Consider the following 13967-nt stretch of genomic DNA (forward strand, 5'->3'; position numbering starts at 1 on the left):
TGGGCAGGATGGGCTTGGTGAGCGCCCAGAGCCCTGGAGAGGGGCCTGGCTCCCGCCCTGGCAGGGCCGCCTGGCTCGGCCTGGCTGAAGGGAGGGCTGGCGGGCCCTGTTACCTGTCCCCAGGCTGGAAGCTGTGAGAAATCACCCACCATTGAGAGCTCTTTTTCAGAGTGGTAATTTGCTACTTAATGTTGATGATGTTGATAGGGTCTTAATTTGAAGCGTTGGTCTGTGGTTGAATATTGAATGTTAGAGTTCTGGGACTTGCCTTTAGTTGCCACTGTTAAGTGTTACTATTTTACCCTGTATTTGTACCCCTTTCCATCTAACCCGGAGTTGTATCTCTTTCCGTGGGGAATCACTTCCCCTGCCCCCAGAAAGACTTGCACCCAGACTGAATTTTAATGAGATGCTGTTGGTACAGTATGAACCCTCTCAAAAACAACAAACCAGCACATAAACTATGATTTTAACCCAGCAGAACTGCACGAAATCACCCACCATTGACCAGAGCCGGATTCCGTCACCATAACCTAATAGTACTCAGCTTGGATCACACCCCTAAGCTAGGAGCCAACATTGTCTTCCTAAGGACTCGCATGAGGACAGAAGCTCCAGCTCGGCCAAGAGGCAAAGCTGCACTCCTCCTCCTCAGCATCATCCTGCCCAGAGACAAAGCTGCACTCCTCCTCCTCAGCATCATCCTGCCCAGAGACAAAGCTGCACTCCTCCTCCTCCTCAGTGTGGTCCTGTGGGAGCAGCGGCGGTGTGCGCAACCCCTCGGGTTCCCCATCCAGAGCTGTCTTTAATAAAGGCCTTTTTAAAGGAGCTGGTCTCCTGTCCCTGTTTATCTCAGAAGCAAACGAGGAAGTTCACGGGTTTCTTTCGTCTTTAACATGTGTTTTACAGAGGTGTGTCCAGCTTTCTAGTGGCTGGAAGCTTTGCATCACTTCCCTAAATGTCTCTCGTGCCAAACCATGACACCTGAGAAAAATGCCAATCACTTGTTTTTAAAATTTTAAATTTTAATAGTAATAAAATTGTTATAAAAATAATACTATACTAAGAGTAATAATAATTTGGACAATTTGGATTAGCACAATATGAGACAATAGAAACAAAGAGTTACGGATGGTCCAGGTACCTTTTTCTGGGCAACATAAGCCCAAAAAAAGGCACACATAAACAGAGGATTAACCCTTAAGAAGAATACCCTGTTGCATATTCATACACCTCATACATGGTGCATAAATTTCATTCAAACAAAGGTTCTGTCTGGTCAGTGCCAACTTCTTCCTCTGAATCCAGACGGCCTCTTCAGGACTGAGTGAGGCAGGAAGAAGTTAGTTTCTCCTGATAAGGGAGCAATAAATTCTTTTTCTCTGAAAGATTTAGGTGTTCTGTGGCTGCTATCTTGCTGCGAGTCTTTTCTTTAAAAAAAGTATCTTACATAGCACAGTTTCTATTTTAACATTTTGTTATAACTTAAAACTATATTTAACACACTGCTTAAGAGAATTAATATAGCATAACTTTCTAACATAACACATATAATATTCATTTTAATACTTGCAAAAAGCCAATCATAAAATACACATCTTTCACAACACCTGTTTTCTTTGTGGAAAGCTTGTATAAGGAGGGTCAGTCTGCACTGTGTGTCTACACAGAATACTTTTAGAGAAGAAAGCCAAAAGCATATATTTATATGTTTTATTTTTAGAGCCTGAGAACTTAATTGTAAATTCACATAAATTGTGGTATACGTGTCACTAAGGAGTTAATTCAGGGAAGGGAAGCACCAAGTCAAATCCATTTCACTACAAATAAACTAGCAAAATAGGCCACTGTTTGGGGTTTATGTACAAATGAAAAGTGACAGAGAGAGGGACATACCTGCATGGAAATAAGATGCATCCCTTAGTGTATTAGTGAATCTTCTCTCCTACCCCTCCACATTTTTTGTCCTTCCCTGTGGAAAGCAAGGGGATAGAAAGATGGGAAAAACCTCCATATTTAGCTGGCTTTTCTCCTGTGGTTAGTAGAATATGCTTGGGAACTTGGAGGCTTTGAACTGTTCTAAGATGCCCTTTTTCCCTCTGGTTACGAGCAACCTGAGACAAGTCAATGAGTTCTGCATCAATCCTGAATTAATTGTGATTGTGGATACAACAGTTAAGATCCCTGTGCCTCAACCAACTTGAATACAAAAGCAAATATCCATATGTATTTCATATTTACATGAAAGATATGAAATATATGAAATGCATATATAGAGAAAACATATGAATTTATATTAAATTTATATTAAATATATTCATATTAATGTCTTTCATATGTACAGGCAAATATGTGGTTCTCAGGAGATGTGTGTATTGGAGTGCAAACATTCACCTCTGTGAAATGTTGCCACTTAGGGCAATTTCATTTAGCTTATCTCTGCACAGGTAAAGCATTGGTAATAATATTCATGATAATTAGCCTTATCTTCCTTGAATATTGCTGTTGCTCTGTAGGGAAAAACATTCTTAAAAGCTGAAATTCAAAGGCTTCCTTTCTGGTTTTCATTACCTTTTTAATTAACCATTATTTAAGTGTCTAAATATTTTATTAGGAAAAAAAATGAAAATTAAAAAAAATCCATAATTTATTTTTAAAATTACTTCCAAACCAAAAGAGATGATCAGAGAGGGCTCTTTAGCTCTGAGGTTACCTCCAGGCCATTAAAATGAAAGAACATCTTTCAGTGATCTTTCAGAGTCCACATTCATCTCCCCCGAATTAGTCAGCCAAAAGAGATAGATGGTTCCCCAAATTAGCCAGCTGCCTTTAAGTAGCAAAGAAACACCCCAAGACCAGGTACATAATTTCCTCATTATGTCCCATAAAGTAGTATGTGGGGTATTAGACATTCATCTTGAATGATCCAGCTCCCTTTTGTCTTTACCTGGGCAGCTAGAGACCATGAAGGTTGCAAGTTGCTCTCATGCCAAGCCCACAAGAGGCTTCTTTTCCTGCCCATCTATGCTTCTTTACAGCAATTCAAAGCTTTGTCCCAGCTATCACAGCTCTCTTTGCAAGGACAATTTTGGTTTTCTAATCAGTGGAATGGAAAAGGATTGGTCGTTCAAGTGCAGACAGCAAGGAATGACATGTACTGAGCTGTTTCCAAGACCTAGGAAATCATGTTCCTAAACACACTCCTTTTACAGTTACTCTTTTCACTCCTGATTTTGCATCAAGAGGCAACAGACCCAAATTTGGATAGTAAGGGAATTATAGTATTAAATGTTTATCTTGTGTCTTTGTTACATGAAAACTTTAATAAAGGGATGGTTCTCCAGAAAGGGTAAAGCTATTGGGAGGCTACAAGATCAGCAGCACCCTGAAGCTTCCTGGGTTTTGAGGCAGCAGCCACATGCTGCTCTCCATACTCCTCAGATCCTCCACTTCAACCTGAGACAGGAAAGATCACAAGTCTTGTGAACTCTCTCAGCAATGTGACAGTTGATGTTATGAATGTTCCATTCTTCCATTTATGAGGAACATATAATTCATGCCTTGGTACCATTCAACTGCTTTCAAGCACCTAGACAAATTCAGGTGTGGTAACAGACAGCAACTTATCCCTGGGAAAGGTCTCAAGTCCCATGACAAAGAACATCAATCTGAACATCAAATAAGGAAAATTCTATTCCAGCAAAACAGAAAAAACTTTCAAGTATGAACTGATCCATAACTTCCTTAAGGATAATGCACACTTTGCTACTTCTGGGGAGGCGTGTGTCCCTTATCCCTTTTGTCAACATGGTCTGCCTGACACAGTGGCGCGGAGGAGAAATCTGGGAATTCCAACCAGAGAAAACCAAGTGCAGCTATGGGATGGATCCCAAGTGCAACTTTGGGATGGATAAAGCACAGTTCTGGAATAAGAATGAATTTTTTTTTTTTCTCCTTATCCTTGCTTGTCTGGCGTCTATACAGTTGGACATCCTTCCAATGAGGTGAAAACAACCCCCAATATTTCTGTCCAAACTTGTTCCTCTTTGTCTCTCATCAACTGCATAGGCTGTCTAAACCAGATCTCTATATAAATTTACTAGAAAAAAATTATTTTAGTTTTTTTTCTTTCCTTCACCCACATAAATTTTGAAAATTTTTTAAAACGCATCAACTCTTCAAACCATTGGTATAAAATCACTGCTTAAAGAAATATTTGAGAAAAAGCTTCCCCATTCTTTCCTTTAGAATTTTGTTGATTTTTTCTATCACTCCCCAGTTTACAACCTGAACCCAGGTAATATGAGAAGCTTACTTATTAGTAGGTAAAATAGAAAACCTGTGGAAATTCAGAACCTTCTGTATGTCTATGAAGAGACTGATATGTGGGATGGTTCTTCCAATAGCTCCAATAATTGCACATCTGACTTCAAGTCCTGTAGCCACCTTATATCATAAGTGTGGTTGGGGTGGAATTCTTTGTATGGAGTTTTAAAAAATTCTAACAAAATTTTTGTATGACCTGAAAGAAAACAAGAACTTTGCAAGAAAACAACAATGCTTAAGCCGAGAAAGTACAACTAAAATGTGTCTAACCTTTCAAAAGGTCTCTTAGGGGTAGAAGACAAATAATAATGACATTAAAAATTGATGTAGAAAGACTTGTCTTTCTGGAAGAACTTTATGGAAACTGCCTAGTTAAAAACAAAACAAAACAAAAAAAAACAACCCAACAAAAGAGAACCAAAGCAAGAAAAAAAAAATTAAAAAAAACCAAGCCAGACCAAACCAAAACAAAAAACCAGAAACAAAACAAAAAATGCAAAAAAAATAAACCCAACAAAACAAAACAAAACCAGAAACCCCAAAACCCAAAACCAACCAAACAAAAAACAAACAAAACCAATCAAACTCTTTTTTCTGTAAAACAACTGCACTTCATAGTGAGTATCTCCATGGGCATTCCTTATAATGATGGACATTTTCTGATTGCTGCTGGGTTGTTCACTGCAAGCAATATGGATTTTCCACTAGCTTTCACATAAAACAGTGTTAGGTAGGTTTGGAAGGATTTTTGGAATGAATAAAAACTCTCTGTATACCCACAAAGATTAGGAAAATATAAAAAACAAAATTAGCTCAGGAGTAGGTTAATGAGCTACAACAAATGTGATGAAGTACTTACTTTTGCTTTCTTTGAATGTTACTCAGTTTCTAACCAGAACTAATTGAAAATAGGTACAATACCCAGGAAAAAGTAGATAAAGAAATACCAGCATCATTTTAAAATGAAGCTTGCAAGCCTTAAGAATTGAAAAGAGTTGCATTTTTACAAAGAGATCCTGTTTTCCTAAATTTGTACATGAATTATCCTAAAAACCTAATTTCCATCTTTCTTTGCATACTTCATTTAGACTAGGCTAGGCCCTGGCTAGGTGTCTTTGTAGAAGTTTTGGTCCTGCTGCCATGTAAAACGTTGCTGGATGCTCTTGAGGAAGGAGGAACAGGATAGTCTTGAGAGAAGAAGATGTGAACTAAAGAATTATGTGCCTGAGCACATCTCAGAAATCCCAAAAGACTCAGGATGCAAACCAAGCACATGATATTTCTCCCATTATTTTAAAGTCTGGGCCTGCCAAAATTCAATGCTCTCTTCTCCCATGGCATGCACGTGATAGCCAGGCAAAGGACACCTGCTCTCTGAAAAAGACAGGGATTTATTTCTATCAAAAGTAATTGCCCACAGCAATATGAGTTTGTTCTGCCTTTCATGGTTTTTTATTGTCATCAAATGGAACCAGAGAATGCCAATCTCCTGAAGGATAAAATGGGATTAAGGTACTGCTGTTCTCCATCAGCTAAAGGATTTGGGATTACATTGAAAGTTAAATGAGTCCAAAGTCCAGCTATTATCTGTATCATATACCTGGAAATTAATTGAGGAAAAAAGACATTCACATTAATTTAAAAATAATTTATGATGAGGTCTTCTTTTGATGAGATTGGTTAAACAGAAGGAAACAGAGAGAAAATAACACCTCTTAGAACTGCAAATCTTATATCACCAGTCGCATTATTCTGGCAGAAATAGTATTTTTGTGTTCCTGAATTCTGAACAGCAAAACATCAGCATCACAATGCCTGACCTGGGAGACTATATAAAAATAAAATAAAATTTCAGGCTAAATTATATAAATACAAATTAAAATGCATTGTCCTCTCTCATAGCAGAAGGCAATAAAGCATCAATTTAAGTGGCATTTATGAGAAAAAACAGTTAGGTACTGTAATTTCAAAAGAATAGGAACAAGAAGAATTACTGCAATTCGATCTTATTAATTTAATTTATTAAATTAATTTAATAAAATTACTCCATTTTATTAAAAAAAAAGTGTGGTATGAATTCTTATATTTTTTTACTGATGATTTTAAAACTGCAGAACCAATGTGCCCATGTTTCTGTCACAGTAAAAAAAATCAATATCCCTATAACTTCTTTGAGTGACATGCTTAGAAGGGAGCATGTGTTATAAGCTTTTTATTAAGCATATGCTAATCATCATACAATTATTGAATGGAACTCCATTAATCTTGCAGCCCTTTTCTCTGTGCAAAAATATTCTTTAGGACATGTCCAGGAGAGGAATTTGGAAAAGACAGTCTGTAGATTTTTAAAAACCTGTTATTAACCCATTATATTTTTAAGAGCACTTAATTTTCTTCTCTTTTCTTCTCTTTTCTCTTCTCTTCTTTCTTTTCTTTTCTTTTCTTTTCTTTTCTTTTCTTTTCTTTTCTTTTCTTTTCTTTTCTTTTCTTTTCTTTTCTTTTCTTTTCTTTTCTTTTCTTTTCTTTTCTTTTCTTTTCTTTTCTTTTCTTTTCTTCTCTTTTCTTCTCTTTTCTTCTCTTTTCTTCTCTTTTCTTCTCTTTTCTTCTCTTTTCTTCTCTTTTCTTCTCTTTTCTTCTCTTTTCTTCTCTTCTCTTCTCTTTTTCTTTTTTTTTCTTTTTTCTTTTCTCAAATGAAGCAGTATTTGCAGAAAACCAAATGATGCAAGACAAGCTACTTTCGAGTTTTATGGTACATTGCTCCTCTCCAGATTTTCTGCCCACAGTGTTTCCTATTAAAAACCTCCATCTCTAGAGGAAAATGTAGAAGCCAAATGCCCATTAAAATTTTTCTGCCTGCTCTATCAAGTAGAGTAATTTAATTGCATCCAGTGACTGTCTAAGTGATGTACTAAAATTATAAAGCTCTAGGAGAACCTCCATCTATAAATACATTTTACAAACATCTATGTTGTTAATCACACATCCTTTAATAAGATGGACTGTCTTTGCAAGATATTTACAGTTTTTACCATTTTGCATTACATGAGATTGCACCAAAGTTTGGACATGGTTCAACTATTCAGAATATGAATAATTTTTTGTTGCCTTGTTTGACCACTAGGAGTCCACTGTATTCTTTTAATACTTAACAGGAGTTAATATCAAAGAAATATTCAATAAACATTTTTTTGTGATGGAACTGAAATGAACAGAAAAGATACATTTGCTGTGTGACAGTGAATATTGTCACATTTCTTATGTGTACAATATTCAGCATGAAATCAAGAACTGCCCACATTATGTATAGCTAATCTAATACTTCTGCACTTTTAACTTAGTTCACTACGTGCTGCATGTCTTGGCTGAATTTTAATTTTACACCAATACCCATCACTGCATCATGAGGGTCTCTAACCTGTTTGCTCTAGCAGACCAATCTCCAGTGCTGAAGGTGGAGTTGACTCCCATTGTTTCTAACACCAGGTGCCTGAATCCCACCTTACTGACAGTGCAATAGCAAAGCTAGAACCTATAGAACATTTTCTACATAAAAGATATGTCAGCCCTAAAGTTCTAGTCAATGAATGACAGCATCACTCTCATGGTTAAAATTCAAGCTAGTTCTTAAAATATGCACTTTGTTGGTAGTTATGATCAAATCTAAGTAGTACTAGAATTAACATAACAAACCTCAGAAATTTAAAAACACTGAGATGAGGAAAACATACAGAGTAAAATCTGCCTTGTACCAACATTTAATCAAAATCAATATGTCCATACCAATTTTTACCGGTGTAGATTTAACCCTCTGTTAGCATTGAGATTCTACAGCTTAACCAGTGCCAAGTAGGACCCTGCCTTTCACACTTCTAGGGAGATAATCTCTATCCAGGTTGTACCTGGATAGAGATATGAACGGACCTGTGCAAACATTGACACATAATTAATTGCAAGTGGTGATTTTAGCCTTCTAACAGTCTTCTATAAAGCCAAGCAAATGTCAGTCACTGAAGTGCAACTTTTCTTTCATTTTCAAACCAAAGCCGTTGTTTGTAAAGCAAAATTTGCATGCATCACAGCAGTGGAGAGAAGTGTTTTTGAAAGGGTGAATTTTATCTACTGGGAAAATATTTTTCCATGGAAAGCATTTTCTAGGTGATTTACAGTGCTTTTGCTTCAAAGCAGAACAAAATAAAAATGCTGAAGAGCTCATTATATTTCCAAAGTAGACTTCTTGAAGATGGGAGAAGTAGGGGGAAAAAATAAAATTTGAGTCTCTAAAAAAATTACAGGGAGATGTTAAAAAAAATTAGAGCAAAAGTCTCAGTAGCAATAACAAACTACACTCTCATCTCCAGCATAAGATTTGAGAGCAGGAGGAAGAAGGGTAATTATTATGCCCAGCTACCAAGAAGGCTGTCATGGTCTAAAATATTCAGATCTCATAGAAGTACTTAGCTCTTAGTCACTCCTCATCACAAAACATCTGTTATTCATGATTCTGCCTCATGATTTAGAAGCCAAATGGTTAGTAGGAGATTTAAGTACAGCCACTTGGATCTGGCTGACTAAATTTGAAAATTACTTCTGAAATTATACATGTTTATTCTGAGACCATCCTTGTTATGACTCACTAATATACACAGTTGTCTGTTCTTCAGAAAATCTGAGTGATGTATAAAGACCCACTTTTGCAGAAGGTGGGAACCCCCTTTTCCTTAAGGTTTTAAATTAAAAGAGTAATAGAACTCCTGTTCCTTAAAAACCAAATTTTGAGTATTTGAAAATGCACCATGTGAAGGATGGCTAGCACCACGGATGCTCCAGCAGGCTCTGATTGCTCTCACCAGCCTGTAACCACCCTCTTCTTCAACACTCCTTTGCTACATCTCCTTCTCCCCATCTCTTTCTCCCCCCTGGGCTGCCCTGGCCACAGGAGCACACCTGATCATTAACTTTATGCTTCTCCGCAAGAAGTGGTCAAGAACTTTCTCTGGAGTTTGGCAGGGAGGGATGTGGTACTGGGAGCATAATCCCAACACAGCCATGCTAAGCACAACATCCCCAAATCATGGCCCCACGCTTACCACTGCACTGCCCCAGGAAATTCCTCCGGACTGCACGGAGCTCCCTTCAGCAGCACTCCCAGAGGCATGCTGTGAATCTCCCAGCACCTTGGAGAAGAGGATGAGGGAAACCCATAGACCATTGCATCAAGTAGCTCTCAGGAGGAGAGTTAATCAGTGACTTGTTGCACTCTAAATTAGCAGCCTATGAGAAGATTCTCAGGGAGCATCCATCACTGCGCTCATTTACCACTCCTTCTCCCTCACATGTCCTTTGTACTTTTCATAAAGAGTACGAACTGGGAGAGAGGGTTTTCCAGAGGAATATTACACAGAAAGACAGTTACAGGGTGGTGAGACTGGCCAGAGACTGCTGGTACACACATCCTGACAAGAAGATTGTAAAAAAGAATCCTTAATAATTTAAAACTAACACCATTCAGTAGGATGGATGTGCATGTATGTTTTTCTCCACAACCTGCTCTGCACAAGTGACAAAGGTTGCAAGGGACGTTGACAGGCTGGAGAAGTGGGTCTGTGTGGACGTCAAGAATTTCAACAAGGCCAAGTGCAAGGTACTATACCTTGTAGAAGGTCAGGGCAATCCTAGACACATCCACAGGCTGGGTGGAGAAGTCATTGGGAGCACTGAGGAGAAGGACTTGGGGGGTGTTGGTTGATGAAAAACTCAACATGAACCAGCAGTGAGTGCTCATAGCCCAGAAAGCCAAACAAATCTTGGGCAGCATCCAAGTCCCATGGCCAGCAGGTCAAAGGAGGAGATTCTACCCCTCTGCTCTGGTGACAGAACCTAAATGCTGTGCTGCATCCAGGGCTGGGGTCCCCAAAATTTGAAGGACATGAAACTGCAGGAGCAAGTCCAAAGGAAGGCATGAAGTTGATAAGCAGATTGGAGCACTGCATCTTCCAGGCTGAAAGTTGGGGCTGTTCAGCCTGGAGAGAAGGTTTTGTAGAGACCTCAAAGAACATTCCAGTATCTGAAGGGACCTACAGGGAAGCTGGAGATGGACTCAGGAACTGTAGTGATAGGACAGGGAGTAAAGGATTCAGGCTGAAAGAGGGGAAATTAAGGTTAGATATTAGGCAGAAATTCTTTACTCTGTGCGTGGTGAGGTGCTGGAACGGGCTGTCCAGAGAAGCTGTGGCTGCCCCATCCCTGGAAGTGTTCAAGGCCAGTTGGCATGGATGTCTAAGCAACCTGGTAGAAAGTATCCCTGCCCATTGCAAGGGTTTGGAACTAGATGATCTTTGAGGTCCCTTCCAACCCAAAGGATTCCATGATTTTATGATTATGTTTGTTGTCTAACTGTAGATTTTTACTCCATGGTCTCTCACCACAAGAGAGATGAAAAGCAAGATTATTTTATTAATGTGCAAAGTATACTGTCACTGCTATTTATCTCTACTCTGCAAGAAGAAATAGCAGGGAATGAGTTTTTGTGGTGAGGAGAGATTTAAATAAATATAAATGGCAGGCCGTGTGTCCAGTTATTTGGACCAAAAAGCATGCTCAGGTGATGTAAATCAACATAGTTCTTTTCAGGTTAGATATTCACTGTTCAGATCCACCAATCTGATCCAGAGAAGGAATAAGTTTCAGAATTGGTTATTATTTATTTGAAGTAAATCACTGGTTATCAATTCATGCGTAGCTAACAGAGGACTGCATAATTTATTTTAATCTCATCTGCATAATAAATCTTAATCTCTCTGTATCTGAATTTCTTTGTTGTAATGATTTTGTTTTCTGTTGAAGCTGTAAAATATTTGGAACAAGGATGTTTTTATAACCTAGATATGCAGATACCTACACATACTTTGGCATTTGACATATTTTTGAATGAGAAAGTGATGTGAAAAATAAAAATGTATTAGAATATATTAAAAGAGGTTCTGTCTTCCAGATGCAAGCTCAGGGTAAGAAACCTCTTCTGAATACTGAGTTTTTCCCAACCATGCATAACATCACTGTTTTAGGACTTGGGAATACAAGGAAAATTAAATAGGTCATCAAATGCTGTTATTTTCTGCATTCATCCTGAAACTCCAAAATACATTTTCCTCAAAAGAATTTATCGAAATAGGAAAATATGAAATCAAAGAAAATAGCCTCCTGAGATTACACTATGAATTAATAATGCTCTTATTGTATCAGTTGTCTGAGATGGCCTGATTTTATACCAACACTTCTTAAGACTGCTTTAACTAAGTAAACACCAGAGAAGATTAATATACAAGATAGAATAAAATTATTCATTAAAAACATAAGGTGAAGTGTTACTTATGAACTCTCCTAAAGTCAACAGTGATTATGAGCATCTGACAGAAGTTATGAATGCAACATCACACTGCCAATCTGAAACTTTAATATGTAAAAGTGCATTTAGAAATAGCTTGAGAGCATCTCTCTGTGTGAATAAACTTTATAAATCAGTATGCCTTCTGGTTAGGAGCCAAAAATCATAGGTTGGAAGAATAATTCAATTTCATTGTCTAAGAACTGATGCTACTTAGTCATCTTCCCATGATTAGGTGAAAGAGAAAACCCAGCAGAATATAGCAGCTACAGTGGGTAATAATGAATATAAATTTAAACTCAGTGAAGTGTTTAGCAGTTAAACTGAAATACAACCATGGAGTAGAAGAATTTCTGGAGTAAAGGAACTAGTACATAAGAAGATTAAAACATTTGGGCTGTTTCTATTTGTTTCAGGTTTTGGGGTTTTTGGTTTTTTGCTATTGTTGGAGTTTATTTGGTTGGTTTTTTTTGTTGTTGTTGTTGTTGTTTTGTTTCAATTTCACTCACACATTATTAAGGAAAGAACAGACAAACTTGAATTAACATTCAGAAAATCTGGCACAGTGAATACTTTTACCAGAAGCACAAAATCCTTCACCACTGATGACTGCAAGCTGTTGCAGAAGACCAGAGCTCAGTGCAATAAAAAGAGTGTGCAGCAATGAGACCAGGATATTCTCTGTTCACTTCCTGTGCTATAATGAGCACTGGATATCTCTCTCAGTCAGACAGAATAATTTTTAATTTTATAAATAATAGTGTTTTCACAATGGCTTTTTCACCTTTTTCATGAAGGATATTTGTCTTTCTGGACAGGAAAGAGATAAAATCATTCAACACCAAATGTCATATAAATATTATGTTAAGATTAGATATTGGGGGAAAAAAAAGTCTTTTCTGAAAGGGTTACTGGGCATTGGAACAGTCTTCCCTGGGAAACAGTGGAATAATCTTCCCTGGAAGTGTTCAAAAAGAGTGTGGATAGGGACTTAGTTTAGCAATGAACTTGTGGAACTAAATTAATAGTTGGGCTTGATCTTGGTGGCCTTTTCCAAGCTAACAGATTCTATGATTAGAAAAAATGGGAAATAGGAAAAGTTTGTGGAGAGCTTCACAAATGTTGCAAGACAGTCATGGCCAGGCCCAAGTCAAAAAGATAGGCAAAGGTTCTAATAGGCTCCAGCTTGAAGATGCTGATCTCTGCCTGCTAACCAGTTTTATTAGTCCTCCTGTGAAAAACAGGAAGGGCTACCAGCGAAATTTACAGAAAAACATTTTCTTGGAATGCATATAACCATAATAATTGCAAAGACACAGAAGCCACATAAAGATTATTAGTCATTAAGTGGATGAAGAGAGATGTGTGTACAGTGAATAAAATTAAGTATATGGAAAATGAAATATAATGTTAAACAGAACACTAATGCTGATTAGAATAAACTATGCATAATGAATAATGAAGAAAACGCATGCTGAAAATAAACATTAAGAACATACAGAAGTTCTAAAAAGGTAAAGAGTTGAGAAAGACTATTTGTATAGCTAAAGGGTGTCTGCACAATATGATGTGAAGAAAGGATTTACTGTTCTTAGAAAACTGGAACAAGATTAGTGTGTTAGGGACAGATATAGAAAATACTGCAGGCTGAAGCTTGTGTGGCCATGAACGTTTCTACGGTTCTTTTTTAAGATGTGCTTGGAAGCCACAGCTGTGCCCAAGGAAAGATCAGCCCAGCATGTACTTCATCCTCTGCAGCTCCCATCTGAGTGCCAGGCAGGAGTTCTGAAAGGAAATGGACTTCCTTCCCAAGACTTAAAGAATCAACAAGCAGAGCAAGGCGAGACCTGTATGAATGCAGTTTCTGCATCGCATCACTGACTAGGTGATGTTTCTCCACTGAGTGTGTGCTCTTGATGAGGCCATGCAGAGCAAACCATCTTCTTTCTGACCACATTTTCAAAATTGTCTTTAATTAAGGATTTTTCCTTTCTGTGATACCTGGCATACTGTGGGCAGAAGTTAGACAATGTTTTGTTCCCTCTTAGATTTCAACAAGAAGACAGATGAGGTCAAGAGCGATATTGAATAATGTCATACATCTGTTCAATCTTGAATGTGTTAGATTACAAAGTGGTATTTCATGCCTATAAGCAGCTATTTTTTTCAGTGACTATCAGGACCATACTTAGGACATTGTTTAAAAGCTTTATTATCAATGGGAAACAAAAATCACAAAATTAAAAATGGTTTATTT

Source organism: Fringilla coelebs (assembly GCF_963513975.1).
Source record: "Fringilla coelebs genome assembly, chromosome: 2".
Taxonomy (NCBI): domain Eukaryota; kingdom Metazoa; phylum Chordata; class Aves; order Passeriformes; family Fringillidae; genus Fringilla; species Fringilla coelebs.